This window comes from Mus caroli, chromosome 10 (genome assembly GCF_900094665.2).
Source record: "Mus caroli chromosome 10, CAROLI_EIJ_v1.1, whole genome shotgun sequence".
Lineage (NCBI taxonomy): Eukaryota > Metazoa > Chordata > Mammalia > Rodentia > Muridae > Mus > Mus caroli.
The window spans coordinates 119,756,994-119,776,896 of record NC_034579.1 but is presented as its reverse complement, the minus strand read 5'-3'; the positions used below and the strand labels follow the sequence as shown (position 1 = coordinate 119,776,896).

Below are 19,903 nucleotides of genomic sequence, written 5' to 3'. Positions count from 1 at the left end.
GTGTGTGTGTGCGTGCGTGTGTGTGTGTGTGTGTGTGTGTGTGTGCGTGTGTGTGTGTGTGTGTGAGTGTGTGTGTAGGTAGGCAACTCAGAAGGTTACTTGTGGAAGTGACTTCTCTTCTCACCACATGGGTTCCAGGGACTGAATTTAGTTTATCCACCAGATTTGGCAGTTAAGTGCCCTCCCTAAACCCTAGCCTACTGAGCCACCTTAGAGCCTTAGCTCACAAACAGAAAAAGCCCTTATCCCTGTGACCCTTAAAAATATCTAGGGAGTGGGTACTATTATACTCATTTTACATATGAAGAAATTGAAAAAAAAAATTAGTTGATAACTATCAGCAAATGGTAGACCAAACATTCAACAAGAATGCTTTTTGCTCTCTATCGTTTTTTTCAAGACGGTTTTTCTGTGTAGCCCTGGCTCTCCTGGAATTCAATCTGTGTATCAGGTTGGACTCAAACTCAGAAATCCACTTGGGGGGGTGGGGGGGTGGACCACACCCAGGGGAACCCCTTTCTTAAAGTGAAACTAATAACAGGCTACTAACAAAAGGGAGAAGCTAGGAGAAAGAGGGGTTCAGAAATGGTCTCATATCAGCATCACCAGAACTTAATACGGTAGCACCCGGACTGGAGGGGCAGAGGCAGGAGGATGAGGAACTCAAGGTCATTCCTGGCTATACGGCAAGTCTGAGGTCGTCCCCAGCTGTGTGAGACCCTCTCTTAAGCAATTAGATAAGTAAATAAAATCATATAAAACAAAACAATCAGAGTTGCCAAAATGTCTTCCTAACATGTGTTTTTAATTATTCTTAAATTATGCTAAACCACCCTTTACAAAAGCTTTGATCTTCCCTAATCCCCCGAAAGGGAGAGAGTGGAAGAACACAAATGATAAAAAGAAACTGTGATCTTACTTTTCTAACACCTTTAAGAGCTTTTTTCCTTGACCTTTACAAAAGCCCTGATAATTAGAAAACAAAATTAAAAAGACACTTTCAGTTGAAAGAAAATAATCTTTTGGTATTTTTTAGGGAGCTTGAAAATGACTGAAACAGTTAAAAAAAAAATAAGGCTTTAGATATATCCTACCCACCCCTAAATCAAATGAAAACCACGTTTTAAAAAACTGTCATCTTTTAATTTCCCAGCAGTTCTTCCTCTCACAGGCTATTCCTGCTCTGGCTGCAGACGGAGCTGCTCCAGTGACGTCAGAGCAGTCTCCCAGCAACGGCTGAGGAGGGCTGTCCACCACAGGGGTTTCCTGAAAAGCTAATGAGAAATTACCCACATATTTGCTGAAATATCAAGATGCAGAGCCGCAGAAGAACCATGCTTACCACCACGCTTGCAGCCCTGCCTCTGTCTCCAGTGAAGAGAGAGCATCCATCGCTCTTCATTTACTCTACAGCTACCCTTGTCTCCTCCACCCTACTTCCGGCTAAATAAAGTTAAATTGTTAGTTTGAAACATTTATGGATATAATAAATTACTGAGGTACCACAGAAAATAGAACTGCATATCTAAGCAAAACAGTCCAATCTAGTATTTTTTTTTTCATTTCTTACGAAGAATTCTGAATAGTGGCAGTACAAAACGAGAAATAAATCAAGAAAGAAAATAAACAGGAATGTTGTTAAAGGAACAAGTCGGCATGTGCTATCCAAACATGCAAGCTTTATACACAAGGCGGCTTTAGCTTTTCCTAGGCTCTAGTCTACTGAGTTCTTCAAATTGACCTCCGCAGGTCGCCTCAGAGATCATTTATATTAAAATGGACAGGCTTAAAAGGAACTGAAAGCACAAATAGAATCCAAAACTAACCATCTAGGGCTGTTAAAGCTCACAACTAGGTTTATACCTGGCAAGTCCTTCCTAACCTTAGCTTTAGCTATACAGATTCAAAATTAAATTTTACTCTGAACTACAATGGCAAGGACTTTTATATAACTGCCTATTTTGAGGTCTAGAAAACAGCACACAAAGTGACCAGGACCAGTATAAATACAGAAAAATCCCACACTCCAAAACTCAAATTTAAATTAACAGCTTCTGGGTTCTAAAACCTTCATGAGCTCGTTTTCCTTCTACATTTAGAAATAGGAATTAGGTAAAATTCATTAGCATCAGCACTCACGGGGTTAAATTCAAGCACCTTGCTTCAGCGATCCGACTCTGGTCTAAGCCTGCTGTGAGGAGAAACAAGCACAGGTACCCTATAGCTAAACATCCCACTCCAGCTTCAGCTCGAGTCAGTGGTGCCCAGCCGGCAGCGAGTCACAAAGACTTCAGATCCATTTTTCTTCTTCCTTCTCTCTGACCCCTCCCTCACAGAAGAAAAAGACTGCAAACAAAATAATACGTCACTGGAGGCAGAGGGAATCCCATCTCTGCACTCTTTAGAAACCAGAGCCAGCAAACAAAAACAAGCCAATTATAAGGAACAAACAAGCCACCCAAAATTAACAGTGGCAAACCCAGAGAAGCCTTAATACATCAAACAGCATTTGTAGGAAAACAGTTTAGCAAAATTCTCCCAGATGCTTGTAATCACAAAGGCTCTGGAGATGCGACAAAGGCGACATATTTCTCTTTAACACATCTGATGAGTAGGGACAGTTACATAAAGACACAGGACACAGAGGCACAGTCACCAGTCGGGCATGGAGGGAGAGCTAGGTAATGACACAGTGAAGGATATTTATAGGGGATTCCCTGCTTCCTGCAATGTGCGTCAACAGCATCACCAAAGAGAACAGAAATCACAGTGATTCTCATAAGCAAAATCTGAATGAAGCATTGCTTAAAATAATCATGGAAGAAGTAGAATCAGCAAACAGTACAAGTTGTAGCAAACCTAATATTTAAAATATTTTAAAGATAAAAACAGCCTCGGAAAATGTCCAGAAAACCCCCACAATATTTAACATTTGAAAACTGAATTTCCATAGTGTGTATTGTACAGGGAGATCAACAATGCTATTTTAAAATGCCAATTTTTGTCACCTCTCCTCTCTCAGCCTGTGAAGTCCAAGGACTTTTATTTAAAGAAAGAAAATTATCCAAAACTCACCCCGGATGGATCTGCACTTACACCAGCAGCGAGCTCACATTATTAATGGAGACCTCATTGTAAGGATCTGTTCTGCCTGCCGGAATTTTGCCGGAAGAAATTCCTTCTGGGAAACCTGTGCCTCTTCCCCCGCCCACAGTCCCCAGCCGCCCCCCTTCACCCTTGAATGAAATGCTACTGATCCTTGTTGCTGCTTCTGCAGCTAATTGCTATGATGAGATATTCTGAAGCGGACCATGGCCCAGCTGTTTTAAGGATGTCACTCAGAGCTCTGACAGACAGACAGGCAGACACACACACACACAGGGGAGGGGAGAGGAGAGAAGAGGAGAGGAGAGGAGAGGAGAGGAGAGGAGAGGAGAGGAGAGGAGAGGCTCCCCCCCCCCCCCCCTCCTCTTCCTGCTTTCATTCAGGTACTTCTGTGGCATGCCTGCCTCCACACTGCTCTGAGGACAGCTTTTAAAGATACAGCAGCAGCTCCTTTTTTGCTGCATATGTTCAGCTGCCAAAATAGACTTTTTAGTGAAGAATAATGATTTGGGGATGTAAAAGTTCACTTTTAAATTTATCCTGCCTTTTTCTCACCTGCAAAATAATTGAGGTCAAAGAAATGCTTTTTACCTAAAAGCTACCAGGCTCAGCTTTAAAAATGTAAAACAAAGACCAAACACAGTTACAGAGAGTTGTCTTTCCAGCAAGCTATATTTAGTAAAATCATTTTTTACTTGGAGGCAGAAGATAAGCAGCATGGAACACTAGGAGCTATCTGTTTCTCCTCCCATATTGCCCCCCCTCAAAAGACCAAGCAGAAAATTGCAGTTATAAAATGAGGAAAGGGGTGGGGGGCAGGAACGACTATTACAAGATAAGGATAAACATATTACAATAAAGGAGTAAATTCTCAGGAGACCACAAGGAAAGAGCAGTAACTATGGAAAGGATAAAGTGTGCATAGTGAGAGCCAGCAATGGTGGCTCACACCTGTGGGAGGCAGGAGGTGTGCTTTGATTCAAGGACAGTCTATCTATAGAGAAAAGACTGTTTTGCTGTTTCTGTTGTTGAAACAGGGTCTCACTATGTAGCCTTGGCTGGCCTGGAACTCACAGATATCACCCTAATTCTGCTCCCCAAGTATTGGGATCAAAAGTGTGAGGCACCACATCCACATATCCAGCAAAGACTCCATCTTGGGAAATCCCTGAGCCTGAACATCATCTCCAGGGATCCACCCTGGAACTTCTAATTTAAATCCTGTACGGTGGCTCACACCCATGATCCCAGTACTCTTAAAGACTACAACAGTTCAACGTCTGCCTGGGTTGCAGAACCCTGCCTCCAATAAACAAAGTAAGTGTGGCTCCAAGTTTAACTGGTCTAAATGTGGCCTTCAAAGTCTCTCTCCTCCCTCTTTGGGTCCCTTCCTTTCAATCATAGAGGATTAACTCCGTACCCTGCACACTCTAAGAATGTACTCACTGAGCTATACACCTCCAGCCCTAGGTCCTACTTTTGAAGTACCTAAAGAAAAGTGGTAATAATATCTAATCTACAGGAGGCAATACACCCTAGAGATAGCAAAATCTGTCACAACACAAAATTACTATGGCTAAAGTCAAGGCAACCTAAGTATAGCAAGAGAAGCTAAGAAACACTCACCTGGGACTGGAGGGATGGCTCAGCGGTTAAGAGCACTAACTGCTCTTCCAGGGATCCTGAGTTCAATTCCCAGCAACCACATGGTGGCTCACAACCATCCGTAATGGGATCCAGTGCCCTCTTCTGGTGTGTCCGAAGACAGCTACAGTGTACTCATATACATAAATCTTTATTTAAAAAAAAAAACAAAAACCCACCCATGCACACACCTTCAATCCCAGCACTGGGAGGCAGAGGCAGGATCTCTGTTGAGGTTTGGTCTTGCTGTTTACTGTAATGCTAAGTGCATAGACCTTGTGACCCTACCCACAAGTTATTTCTCATTGGTAAATAAAGATGCAGGCAGTCAATAGCTAGGCAGAAGAAAACTAGACTGGGTTTAGGTTTCCTGTGCTTTGGAATCAGAGAACTTCGAGAAAAGATTGAAAATGAAGGAAGAGCTGTCATGGGTTAGGTGAGCCATAAAAAAATGTGGCCCTGAGGGCTGACTAATTGGTGTTAAGAGCAACTCAGATGAAACATAGTAAGTAATAACTTGGGGTTATCGATAAGAAAGTAGATTCAATCAGCACAGAGGGTAGGTATCTGGCCAGCTCTTGTGCTACTTAAGACTAATTGTAAATATAAAGGTTATGTGTGTCTTTTATCTGGTAACTAAATGATCAAAGGCAATAGAAACCCCTGGTTGGGATTAAATAATTTCCACAACAGATCTCTGACTTCAAGTCCAGCCTGGTCTACAGAGCACGTTCCAGGACAGCCAGGGTCAACAAAAACCTAATCCATGGAGCTGGAGAGATGGCTCAGTGGTTAAGAGCCCTGACTGGTTGCTCTTTCAGAGAGGACCTAGCCTTAATTCCCAGCATCACCTACTGTAACTGTGGAGCTACCCAAAGTAACTCCAGTTCTAGAAGACCCAACATGTTCTCTGGTCTCTGAAAGGCACCAGGTAGGCATGTTCACACCTGTAATCCCAGCACTCCCACAGGCATGGTGGTTCACACCTATAATCCCAGCACTCCCACAGGCATGGTGGTTCACACCTGTAATCCCAGCACTCCCACAGGCATGGTGGTTCACACCTGTAATCCCAGCACTCTTATGGGAGAGTCATCCAGAAGCTTGTGGACTGCTATGCAACAGAAAGGTGGACACAAGGGAAACCGTGTTCAAACAAGGGAGAAGCAAAGAACAAATTTCTGAAATGTTGTTTTCTAACCTTCATATGTATGCCAAGCACATTCTTATTACCCCTACACCTCAATTTAAAACAAAGCAACAGCCCTCAACAGCATTTAAGAAAGCAGTGTTCAGTTCTGAAAAGGCCAGAAACCTTGGGTGGAGACTGACAAGACAAGTGAAGCAAGGACTGGAGTCTCCTGTGCTGGCTCCATCGCTCTGAACTTAACCAGACCAAATACCCCACTCCTTGTGCATATGCAAAACTTGTACGTCAATGCTTTGAACTACTCTATTTATAATTGAAAAAAGACCTAATCTTCAGTAAGTTAACAAATGTGATTCAAAAAAATGGAAATTTACTCAGTGATAAAAAAATAAATTAACTACTAAGATATGTAACAATGTATATGAATCTTAAAGGCATACTGGATGACAGACACTAGTCTGGAAATGTAACATATTATATGATTATATTTACATGATTTTCTGGAAAAGCAACAATTATAGAAACAACAGATACACTGGTGGTTGCCAAGATCTAGGAGAAGAGAGAGGACTGACTACAAAGCAGAGCCACCAGAAGCAATACAAACGTTATGTGTACTGTGTGGTAGAGACTGAGGACATAGTTCCATGGCAGGGCGCTTGTTTAGTTTGTTTGAAAGCTAGGTTCTATCCCCAGCAATGAAAAAAAAAAATTCTTTTTAGAAAGTAATTCACCTACTGTGGGTAAGCATCAAAAAGAAAACGTTAGAAAGAAAGGAATGAAGGCTGCAGAAGACTAGTGTGGAACCCTAGACTAACCGTGAACTGCCGCTGAGATGCAGCTCGGTTGGTGGATGCCTGCCTGCAGTGCACACACCATGGCTCATCCTCAGCACTGTACACGCTGTGTGTGCTGGTACAGGCATGATGCAATCTCAGCACTAGGAAGATCACAAATTCAAGGTCATCCTTGGCTATACAGACTTTGAGTCCAGACTTCATTACATAAATACAGAACTAAAAAATAAAATAACTTGGAAGGCAGAGGAAGGGAAGATCTCTGTGAGTAAAAGGACATTTTGGTCTACAGAGAGTTCTAGGATAGCCAGGGCTACATAGTGAGACTGTCAAAACAAAAAATAAGTTAATAAATAAAATAAAAATTAGATTATTGATAATTATTAAAGGGTACATGGTATGCTAGTTTGAAATATCCTATTTACTTTGTAAGTCTGGTAGTTTTCACTAATAGAGAGTAGACATCCATGCCAGAAGAATTCCAAGTTTGAGGCCAGACTGGGACTATAGTGAGGCAGGGGTTTTACAAGAACCAGAAACAGCCAAGAAATATTCAATGTAAGCAGAAAGCTTGTTTTACAAGCCAAGTAAGAAAGTGCTTCAGAGAAGAAAAAGAACCACTGCTGTAAGAACTGACAGGTCACTGACAGGTCACTGACAGGTCAGATAAGATGAGATGAGAGCCTCCATCTGACCACATCCAACTGCGGATTCAAAAGAAAACACGTGTGGGATGCTGAGGCAGAAAAGATGGAGCGCTCAGGACCAGCCTAAGCTACTGAATGTGTTCTGGGAAAGCCTGGGCTACAGTGAAACCCTGTCTCCAAACAAAACACTAGAGCTCTGCAGATAGGGAAGCTGTTCTTGTCCTCAGTCCCTAAACAATGTGAGGCTTCCAGAGCACTTACATTCTATTAGACATTGTAGGACTGAAGCACATCTGGGTTTGGGTGGCTGACTCCCCCAAGGGTACACTAAGAGAAACTACCAGGGCTTTACAAAGGCGAACAGTGACAACTGAACGGAAGGGGCCAGAGACAGCAAGTCTGAGCACTCCTTTCAAAATACTTCCTTATGAAGACAGAACTACTGCAATATATTTGAATGATGTGCCTTTCTTTAAGAACCATTTTTGGGCCTGGAGAGTTGGCTCAGTGGTTAGGGGCATTTGTTGTTGTTGGAAAGACCAGGTTCCATTCCCAGCATGCACACAGAGGCTTACCACCTCCTCAGGAAGCAAATATGTAGTGTGTGCACATAGACAAAACACTCATACAATAAAATAGTAAAAATAAATTGTAAAAAAAAAAAAAAGAATTAATTTGTTAAACCCATGTGGAATATAAAGTCCTGCAGGATTACATGATTTCAAAGCAAGTTATGATGCTGGCAAGATGGCTTGGCAGGCAAAGGTCTGCAGCCAACACTCCACAGGCTGTCCTCCAACCTCACACAAGTGCCACAGCATGTGCATGGCCCATGTAATATACACACAAAATAAATGTGAAAAACAAGCTGCATTTATCATTTGCGAACATTTTATTTAGTCTGAGCAATATTTTGTTTTATTTCTTTATTTTGATTGAGCCAGGCCTTGTCTAGCCCAGAACTCTGTACATAGACCAGGCTAGCCTCAAACTCACGGAGATTCATCTGTCTCTGCCTCCCAGATGCTGGGATTAAAGGCGTGCATCACCATCCCTGCCCCATGCAATATTTTAAACACTTTGGGGTCTTTATTTTGACAGAATCACACTCTATCATCCAGGCTGGCCTACAATTTAGTATGTAGCTCAAGCTGTTTTTAAACTGGCAATCCTGCTTTCACCTAGAGAGTGCTGAATTATAGGCAATTATGGGCACTTCAAACAGCATTTATTATTGTTGTTTGATGGGTTTTGTTTTCTTTTGTTTTTGTTTCTGAGACATAGTCTCACTATGAAATCGAGGCTGGTTTCAGACATATCCTTTCCAGTGCTGAGATTAGCGGTGAGTACCACTATGCCCAACTGTTCTTGTTTTTGGTTTTGTTTTTTTAACACTGGAATTCTAGTCTTCCTAAATCTGTTGGTAATCCCAGCTACTCAGAAGGCTGAGGCAAAAAATATCAAAGGTTCAACACCTACCTACAGTTCCATGGTGAGTTCACGGTCTAGGAAATTGGCGAGACCCTATCTCAAACTCACAAGTAAGGACTGAGGATGCTACGCTGTGGTTCAGCTCACAGCACTACCTCGTCCACGCCCCTGCCCTGCTCTCACAGAGAGAAAGAAGAAAACCCTACTGTCCTATAATAAAAACTATTAAATAAAAAATATACCTATAGGGAAATGTTCACAAGCAGCACTTATAATGGATAGAAACCTGGGAATGTCAAATAACTAATAATGAATACAACAGTAACTGATGGCACATTCACATAAATGACTCAGAATGACAAGGGAGAGTAATTAGGATAGTCTAGAACAGCGCAGTTCTCAACCCGCCCTATGGGGGGTTGCATATCAGGTATCCTGCATGTCAGATATTACATTACAATTCATAAAGGAAACAAAGTTATGAAGTAACACTGAAATAATTTTATGGTTGGGGGTTGTGGTGATTTGAATATGCATTGCCCACAGGAAGTAGCACTATTACGAGTTGTGACCTTGTTGGAATAGAAGTGGCATTGTTGGAGGAAGTGTGTCACTGTGGGGTTGGGCTTTAAGAGACTCTTCTCCTGGCTGTTTGCAGTAGAGTCCATTCATTCCTGCCTTCAGATCAAGATGTAGAACATCAACACCACCCCTGCCTGGACACTACCATGCTTCCCACCATGATGACAATGGACTATAAACCCCTGAAACAGCAGGCCAACCCTACTTAAATGTTTGCCTTTAGAAGAGTTGACGTGGTTATGGTGTCTCTTCAAAGCAATAAAACCTTAACTAAGACAGGGGTCAGCACAACATGACATATATGACGGTTAAGCCACTGGCCTAGAACACACACTCAAAACTCTGTTTATTAGTTGTTAGTACTTACAAAGAAGATAATGGGATAAATGTATACGGAGAGATTAGGAAGATGGACAGAGGTAAAATACTTGTGCACAAACCTGAAGAGTTCAACCCCCAGAACTCACACAAAGTCAGGATGGCAAGCTGCACACCTACAACCCAGCATTCAGAAGCAGAGGCTGGGTCTCCAGGAGAAGCTGCTCTGGGCTCAGCAACAGACCTTGCATCAGTAAATGAAGTGGACAGCATTTGAGGAAGACACATGATGTCAACTTTGAGCTTACACACACATAAAAACACAATATACACAATGAACACACACATATACAAGTACATTACATATAAACACAAAAATCAAAAACTATATATAAAAGAGAAATTTTCTTTTAAAGTACAGTAGGTAATGTTTTCTTTTTATATGTATTTACTCATAGCAATGTCTAAAATGTCTTTAATAATCATGGACTGATTATTTTCAGGTATTTTAAAACTAGCTATTCTCAGACTCAACTACAGAATTAATGGATGACAAAGAAAGGCATAAGCAAATGGGAATTTTTAGATTTTCTCACACTTTAAGATGTTAACGTAAGCTTTAAAACCAACAGGTTCCTCAGCATGTGTTCAGATCTTGAGTCCTCAAGTTCTGAAACAGGCAGTACAAGAACCCCAGTCAGAGTTTTCCCCATACGTCACAGGCGCACTGCAGCATCCCAGACAACTACTTAGGATCTCTCTGCTTCACACAATTTTATTTATTCAAGGATGAAATTTAAATTCACTGGCGATCTGTGATCCTTTGAATAAATGGTCACTGTAGGTCCACAGGGAATGGCACTCTCAGGAGGAGCAGCCTTGTTGGAGTACATGAAGCCTTACTGGAGGAACTGTCACTGGGTGTGGGATTAGAGGTCTCAGATGCTCAAGACAGGCCCAGTGTGATTCACTCTCTTCCTGCTGTCTATGGATCCAGATGTGGAACTCTCAGCTTCTCCTTCTGCACCATGACCACCTGTGTGTCATCACACTCCCCAACATGATGATAATGAATAAACCTTGGGCTGTAAGCCTGCACCAGTGAAATGTTTTCCTTTAGAGGAGCTGCCTTGCGATGTCTTCTCACAACAATAGAAACCCTAACTAAAACACTATCTTTGAAATCATATGAACACAACAGTAAGAAAAGACAGCTCACAGACAATTGGGAAAAACTGAACATGAACTTACTATCACATGACTCAGAACCAATTCTGTATAAAATCATAATGAGACAGCACTTAGACTTTAAAATCCTTATTGTTACAGATATTACTGAAGCTCGTCCAGGTGAAATGCCACATGGACATAGTCCAGCTCTGAGGCTGGGGAGACAGTGAAGGACTTGTCATGCAGGTGTGAGTCAGGCAGCACATGTGTAACCATGGTGACCCTCTGATGAAAGGGGAGTGACAGGAGACTGCCTGGAGGGTCACAGGCCCGCTAGACCAGCATACAGAGCAGCAAGCAAGTGAGACTCCTTATAAAAGAGAGGTCAGACCCTTCCAGTCATCCCATGAACTGCACATGGACACTGCATTGTGTTCATGCATCTGCACATATATCTACATCATACTCAGACATAGCAACACACAGATTAGAAAAGGAGGGAATCATTCCAACTTGTGTTCTCACACCATGTTGCTATCAAATGCCAGTGCAATCTCTAGTCTGTATCATGATTTATTCAGACTAACCACTTTATACTCACAAACTGACCAGTAGTAAAGTGAACAAGAATCAGCTGGCTACAAAAACTGCTAGCAAGGATACTGGTTAGTCACCTAAACAGATTAAACGCCTTTAATCCCAGCATTGAGGAGGTAGAGGCAGGTGGATCTTTGTGGGCTTGAGGCCAGCCTGGTCTACAGAGTGAGTTCCAGGACAGCCAGGGCTATACAGAGAAACCCTGTCTCAAATAAACAAACAAGAACACACTGTTTACTTAAAGAATGAGGAACTGATTACAGACCTGATACTGTGTCACTCTGTGGAATTCCATATTAACAGAAGGCCACTGAACTCTTACAAATAGCCCTTTGGTATCTAGATAAAAAAATTGCTCAGACCTTCAAAATATATTTATACTTCCAAAGAGCACTATACCTAATGCCTTCAAAGAAAGCACAGCAACCTAGCTTTTGTGAAGAGACCAACCTAACACTCTGCGTGACAAATGTGGCGTGAGACATGGCTACATGCTATATTTTTTTCATGACCAATACATACATGACCAATACATGTCTAAAGTAATGAACATTGTATCATTTCTGTAAATACCATTTGTGATGATCTTTGGTCTTGCCTGAAGCCATTCAAATTCTCATTTCTCAATTCTGGAAAGGGCAAGCCAGGATGCATAATACTGGCTAGACCAGGAAAGAAAGGTAACTCATTCCACTACGATGATACTCCAGAATAAATAGTCTGATTAATATATTTATTCAAATTAGAACCTTAACTTTTGTTTCCTATTTTTACCTCACTTTTTGGTTTTTTCTTTTTACTGTACAAGTGGACAACAGTATTTGACTGAAGAAATTTCTTTACTAGGAGGGTTTAATTATGATCTTGGTTCTACTGACTCTAACCTGGTAATGAGGCCAAACATTGTGAGCTCAAGGAGAAGAGAGGAGTATGTACAGATTAACAGCTGCTGGGCAGCATGAATCGTGGGCCACTCAACAACAACAAGATGCAATTCTGAATCACATGGTACATACACCTGTAACTGCAGTACTGGGAAGACTAAGGCAGATCACAAGTTCAAGCTACACAGCTCAAAAAATAAAATAAAATAAAATAAAATAAAAGTGATTCTAAGCTGGTTTTTAAGAAGCCATAGAAATGTCTGGGCAAAGGGAACGTGAATGGGAACAAGAGAAAATAGAAAACAAGGTGAGTTCAACTTGTCTGACAGGTCCAAAGAAATGCGGCATCTGTGAGGAGGCAGCAGAGCCATCCTCAGTCCTGCCAAGCAGTATGGGATATCCACATCTGAGGTCCACTGCTGCCTACCAGCAAGGAGTAAAGGGCAGTAAGGTCCCAGTTTCTTGGTCAGTACAACTGACCAGAAGCAACAACAGAAGGCCCAAAAGGTTCTTCTGGTTCAGTAGATTAAAAAAAAAAAAAAAAAGTCATTCCCCACTGCCCCAGAAGTCGTTTTAAAGGCACTCAAAGACTGATAAAGCAGCAGCTTGAAGGTCTCACACAGTTTAGTGACTGACCAGCCCTCTGCTTACAAAGCTCAAACGGTTCCTGTTGTAAAAAGTACACAATACTCAACAGCAATATGTACAAACAGAGGAAAATGATCCTTTCCTTAAACGAGATCCAGGGAGAAACCCACACTGAAGACAAAGTGCAAAAGCAGCTTTGATGGGCTCAGACAGAGACAGACAGAAGCGCCTCTCAGAGCCACACCTCCCAGAGCCATGGCCTTACTTTTAGGCCCACAAACAACATTTCCAAACAAAACAAAACCATCTTCCACAACCCGTATCTCTACACCAGGGAATTTCAAGGTCACATTTGTAACAAAAAGGAATCTCGGCTCCCTGCTGTGCATTTCATCCAGATTTCTCTCCTCTGCTCTTAAATAAACACTATAATAGTAGGAACTACAGAAGGAAAAACATCACCAGAAGAGAACTCAGCGCAACAGTCTCTACGAGCTGAGAGCTTCTGTGGCCCAGCAGAACACAGTACTAACCCAAGCTCATTCACTGTGTAACACGTGCTGTGGCCTCTTCCCACAGTACGTGAGACCTTCCCAGGATTGGGCCAAGTGGGGTTTAACATGAACCAAATCTGTCAACCGTGGTAAAGACAGACATGTAGATTCTAATGAGCAGTGGTGAAAAAAGAGAAAACAAATAAAATCAAACTATACTGCTCCATTCAGTTCGAAACAATGATAAATAATTCAGGAAAACTGCTGCAATACAGCACACAGCAGCAGGATTTAAAAATAGACCAGAGGTTCAGGAGACAAGGCGGGAGCATCGGGAGTCACAGGAAAATGGTTTTGATGTCAACAAGTTCCCAAGCCCTTTGCGATAAATGGAGGCTAGTGAAACTGCCACTCAGAGCAGCAGAATTGCGATGCACTTGTAAACATACATATGGCGAAGAAAACATCCTGCATTTGATTTCTCAGGACCAGACAGACGGCTCTGCAAGTACTGGTGCTTGCTGCTAAGCCTGATGACCTGAGTTCAATCCCTAGGACCCACATAGGAAAGAAGAAAAGCAATTTCCAAAAGATGCCCTCTGACCTCCATCCACGTACACACACATAACACTAATGTAAAAGATATGACATAGTATTAATGTAATTTTGAAAAGATATAAAACATGCATGTGAGGTTAGATATACACACATGTACACATAGTCCTTGTAAGTATGAAACCAGTCCCAAACAGCCAAAATTATATGACTGTTTAAGATAACTTTTTTTTTATCTATTTTTCGATTTTATAAAAGGGTTTCATATAGTGCAGGCTAGTGTCAAACTCAGACTATAGCTAAGACTGACTCTGAACTCCCAATCGTTCTGCCTCTAAGTAATGGGGTTTCAGCTATGCACCACCACACTCAGCCAAGAGAACCCTTAATGATAACTAGTCTACCAATAAAAGTATAACATAGAATAGGAAAGAAACAATAACCTGGTTCTCTTATGTTACTTTATTTTAATTAAGCAAATAAATAGCACCAAAGAAACTTCCTAAATCACAGGCCAATACATAATTAATCCAATAGATCAATAAGCACGATACTCACATTTCTTTAGAAGAAATTGGGCTGAGTTCGTTTACAACTGTGCCTTTCCACTTAAACAACACAAAGGCCAGTTGGATTTGGACTAAGATGCACTGAATTTTTTGTTTTGCTTTACTTTCAATTCTTAAATTCTTTTAAGTACTACGAGGAAATGCTCAGAAAATAACAGCATTTTTAAAGGTAAAAGCTGTGATTTTTAAAATGTTCTGTTTAGCTCACTTGGCATGGCAATGTCTGGCCAGCTGTTCTCCATTCCTGCCTGCCAACGTGTAGAGGAGATCTCAGCTTTCTATTCTACAAACCTTAGCTCTCTCAGTGTGACAAGGGACAATGTGGTCAGACATGCCTGGACTTGAGTCCTGGCATTAGTACCATTCTCTATCAGAGCAAACGAGCCCTGTTCCACTCCTGTAGGCAGTACAGATGCTCCTCTCACTTGCCCATCACCATAGATCAAGATGTCAATGGAACCAGAGGACAGATCCTAGAAAGGCTGACTCCCCTTCCTATCGCAAGTGCAGAAGTCCCTGCCCAAGGAGCCCAGGGTCCTCAGTGGGTCTCTGCTCAAATCATATCCACTGTGCTATACCTTTCACAGCCTGAATGGTGAGTATAATAGTAATAATAATAACAGTAACAGTAATAATAATAATGGATGGTGTATAGATAAAACAAAATGTGTGGGTGTCCCTGAAGGATCCCTTTGTACCTCACAATTGTGGAGACTCTTCACAACTCCAACTTGATCATCTAGGTCACTATGAAAGCACATTTACCATGGCAGGAGGGAAGGAGACATCTATATCCACATTTGTGATAAAACTTAAGGCACAGTGTAGGTTTGCATGCATGCTGTTATAGCATTACGTTCAGTTATAAAAGGGGTCAGAGGAGAACCTGTGGGACTTAATTCTCTCCTTCCATCCCAGGAGCACTAAGGATCTACCTCAGGTAGTCAGGCTTTATAGCAAGCACATCTCTCACTGAGCTGCCTCAGCGGGCCCAGAACCTAAATCATTAGGATGACGCCTACCCAACACTATCACATACCAGCTCTAGGATTTCAAGTAGCTCCTCATGCCTCATTGTACTGAGCTATAAAGCAGCATGCCAAAAATCTCCTTCCTAGCATGTTAATGAGATTAAATAATTTCCAAAGTGTTTGCAGGATGCCTGGTTCACATCGAATCTATGACTAAAGCAGCGCTGTCATATGCTCTGCAGTCACTCTGCTCCTCTCTTACAGGCAGAAAGGTGACACCAAAGTGGGGCCAATTTTAAGAAACTAAAACCAAACACAGTTGTCCATGAATCCCATTTCAGGATTTCCTTCACGGACTCCATGGAAGTCTAATAGCAGCAACAGCAGCAGCAGCCGCTGCCGCATCCTCACCACTGTCATCATTACCACCATCATCATCATCCAATTCTTCCCATTCAAATCCATGTTCTAACCCTAATTCCACTTCTGGGAATATATTTAAAATAACTTAAAACAGGATATGACAGGTATTTGTATATCCATTTGCAAGCACTATTATTCATGATACCTAAAAAGTGGAAGCAATCCAAAGTGTCCATCAAGAAGAAATGAATAAGCAAAAGGTAGCACAGAGCTGCAGTGGAATACCACAGAGCCTTAACAAAGAAATTCTGTCAGTGGCAATATGCTTAAGGTGAACCTTAAGAACATCACGTGAGGCACAACAAGAAAAACAAAACCAAGCATGCACACTTACAACTCCGGCACTTGGGAAGTAAGAGCAGGAGGCCCAAGAGTGCAAAACGCTGGGCTCGAGTGGATGTGAAGCCAAACCAGGCTTCATGGGGTTCTGCCTCAAAACACACAATTAAAACGACTACATCCATTGCTATTAGGTCTTGCCAAGGTAAGTATTGCTAAATCATTAGCTACAAAAGTGCAAGGCTGCAGTGACTAGCTGATGTTCTAGTGTCAGCGTGTAGGCACATGCATGTAATACACACAGTGTAATATGTACTTAGGTGTGTCATGAACAGAGAAGCGATCCAGAATGACTATCTGATGTTCTAACATATAAGCAGCAGCGACGATTCCCAAGATAACAACTAACCAGGCTGTACTAAAGCTCTGGTTTGGTGCTTTTGGTGGTGGTGGTGGCTTTTGTTTTGTTTTGGTGTATGGTATGCCACAGTGCATACACAGAGGACATTAGTGGACACATATATGCTGCAGGCCAGCTAGGGTTACATAATGAGATCCCATCTCAAACAAACAAACAGAGACACAAAATCTAAGAAGCTCCAATGTACCAGAAATAGACAGCTATAAATGTCTAAAATGCTTCAAGGTATACAATTACTGAAGTCTACTAGCACTCCCTCAAATCAAACATGAAGGCTACGTTCAGGAGTGAGAGTTAAGATAGAAGGCAACTTGAACACAGAAATAAACTTGAGGTCTATTTCCCTGGTAAGAAGAACTCCAACTCTTGGCAGGAGAAGAAAATGACCTCCTCGGTCACAGCTCCAGGGCAGAGCTTTCTTAGCCTGGTTTCTTCACTGGGAACTGACTGGAAGCTCAGAATGGTGACAATGACTTTGTAACAGAAGACACATGAAGCTCTTTTCATTAGATTCAAAGGTCGTTTTAAAAGAAGTCCGGTTTTAGGGTTCAGCTGGTAAGGGCACTTTTCACCAGCCTTGCAGTCAAGGTCAGTATCTGGCTCACGTGGCAGGAGAGAGATGACGACTCCAGCAAGTTGCCCAATCTCCACAGGCACCTGGCACATGTGTTCCTCTTCCCACACAAATACAACTTAAAAGCTCTCAGTGAAGTTTCAAATAGCTACCCTAAACCTTATTACTTTAGCAAATGTCCTTAAAGACGGGGTTAGTAGAATACAATTGGTGACCCAGGTCTTGTGCTGCTTGTATACATTAAGTAACAAAAGTGACAGCCAACATTTTTTTGTGAAGCAAGTCATTTAACCATGCAATGCCTCAGTTTCCTTTTCCTGTAAAACAAACAGTAACCATCATGTGGGGTGTAAAAATAGATATAATGCTTCAGTGTTAGAAACACTTAAATAAGTGCTGACTGCTGCTTTTGTTATTTAGAAAATTTGCATGCTATTTGTCATTAAGGAAATTTGCAAAAGTAGGAGATAATGCCTTGCTTCACAAGGATTTCTGTTGTTGCTGTCTTGTAGGTCACTTACCCCTATAATTTGCTTTCAGGTTATTATGTAATGGTAATAAAACCATTATTATTAATAAGCTTTGTCTTCTTTCTGTGGTACTAAGGACCAAGCCCAAAGCTTCAACACATGCTAACTGTCATTGTTACATGAATTAATGTTTACAAAATTCTAAGTTTGTGAGCTGAGAAGATGGTTCAGTAGTTAGACATACTTGCTGTGCAAGCAAGAAAACCTGACTTGGAATACCCACCATCCATGTAAGTTAGGTATAGTCATGTATGCCTCTAACTCCATCCAGCATTGCGACAGAGAGACAAATGGATTCTGGGAGCACTGCTGGCCAGCCCAGCCAAAATATGGGGTTTCGGGTTCAATGAGAGATGTCTCAAAGAAAGAAAGAAAGAAAGAAAGAAAGAAAGAAAGAAAGAAAGAAAGAAAGAAAGAAAGTGGAGAGCAACAGAAAAAGACACCCAACATTCTCCTCTAGCCTCAGTATGAAGGTTCATGAGCACATACACACCTGCACATTCTGTGCACGCAACACACGCACGTTGCAACACACACACATACACACACACTGCACATGGTTCCAGAAAGAAAAATCTAACAGAACTCTGGAGATCTGGAGAGTTTACCAATGTCAATTCCCTGGTTTAATAGTGAACTATAGTTATGCAATGGTACACTGGGAGAAACTAAAGGTTCATGGGATACTGGTTTTTTTTTTTTTCAACTTCCTATAAATACATACTTATTTCACAAGAAAAAAATGCAGGATAATGAGGTGTTGGGGGAAGAACCTAGGGCACACATAGAGCCCTAGGTTCCATTCCTAGCACTGCAGCCAATGCTACAGAGAGATCCTGTCTCAAAAATTCATACATACATGCATACATACATACATACATACATACATGCATACATACATGCATACTACCTGCCAGACACACAAAAGCACAGAAAATTCAGTAGCACAAGACCTGTACAGGCTAAATAAGTATCAAATCAGATCTATACAAAGGAATCAAGAATATCAGAAATGATACTTATATTAGCAAATACAAAACCTTTCTTTGGTTCACTACTTAAATATGTTTAAAAGGCAATCAACTACTTATGGGAAATTAGTTAAATCCTATTATACAATTGGTATGTACAAATGTCTGATCAGAACAGGACAGTAGCTAGGAGAGACTAGGACACTGCTGTAAGGTTTTCTTTTATATTACTGTACCTGCATTAGTCACTTCACATCACTGTGATCAAATTATCTGACATAAATGATATAACTGGGTTTTTGTTTTGTTGTTTTTGAGACAGAACTTCAGGTAGTCAAGACTGGCTACAAATTCTCTAAGTTCTCAAGAATGACGTTGAATGTCTCTACTTCTTGGCTCTACTTCCCAAGAGCTAGCACCAGTCATACCTGGTTATATCATGCTAAGACCAAACCCAGGTAGCCTCACACATGCCAGGTAAGCAATCTACCAACTGAGCTACATCCCCAGCCCCAGCAAGGGTTCATTTTGGCTCACAGTCTCAAAGGATTCTGTCTAAGTCAGGAAGGAAGCCATAGTGAACAGTTTAGTTCAATCACAGAGAAAAGGACATAAAAAGGAATTCCCAGCACTCAGGCTGGTGTCTTCCTTTTCTTCCTCAGCCCCAGCCTACAGGTGAGTGCCACCCACATTCTGCACAGGTCTTGCTGTCAGTTAATCCTCTCTACAAACACCTAAGAGACACAGCAAGGTGCATCTGTTTCTTAGACAATTCTAAATTCAGAAAAGCTGATAATGAAGACTAGCCACCATAACACATAAAATAATATAATACTATCCTAAAGTAGAATTACGGCATCTAGCCGAAAAACCAAATAAAAACAAAAAATAAAACTGAAAAACCCCATAAACTCAAGGAAGCCCAGGCATTTAAAATAAATTCAAAAAAGGCCATGTGTCAAGTTTATCCCCCACCCCTGTGTGTGTGTGTGTGTGTGTGTGTGTGTGTGTGTGTGTGTGTTAAACTAGCCTGGTCTATACAGGCAGTTCCTGGCCAGCCCAGGTTACATAGTGAAACCCTATCTCAAAAAATACAAGGGATGAAGATATAACTCGATGATGTAACACTTAACTAGACTATGACAGTGTGAACTCGATGATGTGACACTTAACTAGACTATGACAGTGTGAACTCGATGATGT

General features: G+C 41.5%; 1 protein-coding gene across 16 annotated transcripts in view; it reads right to left on the bottom strand.

Moving 5' to 3' along the window:
- The window catches only part of R3hdm2 (R3H domain containing 2), a 124,772-nt gene that overhangs the window by 78,198 nt on the left and 26,671 nt on the right, over positions 1–19,903 (bottom strand). Inside the window, exon 1 of one of the 16 annotated variants that reach the window (XM_029482206.1) lies at positions 3,076–3,145. The exons of 12 other annotated variants lie outside the window; for them this stretch is intronic. The gene's annotated coding sequence lies outside the window, so the exon portion shown is untranslated. Of the gene's footprint in view, positions 1–2,139; positions 2,736–3,075; positions 3,146–19,903 lie in introns of those variants that run through there. 3 more of the 16 variants (XM_029482210.1, XM_029482205.1, XM_029482208.1) reach the window with 3 other exon arrangements.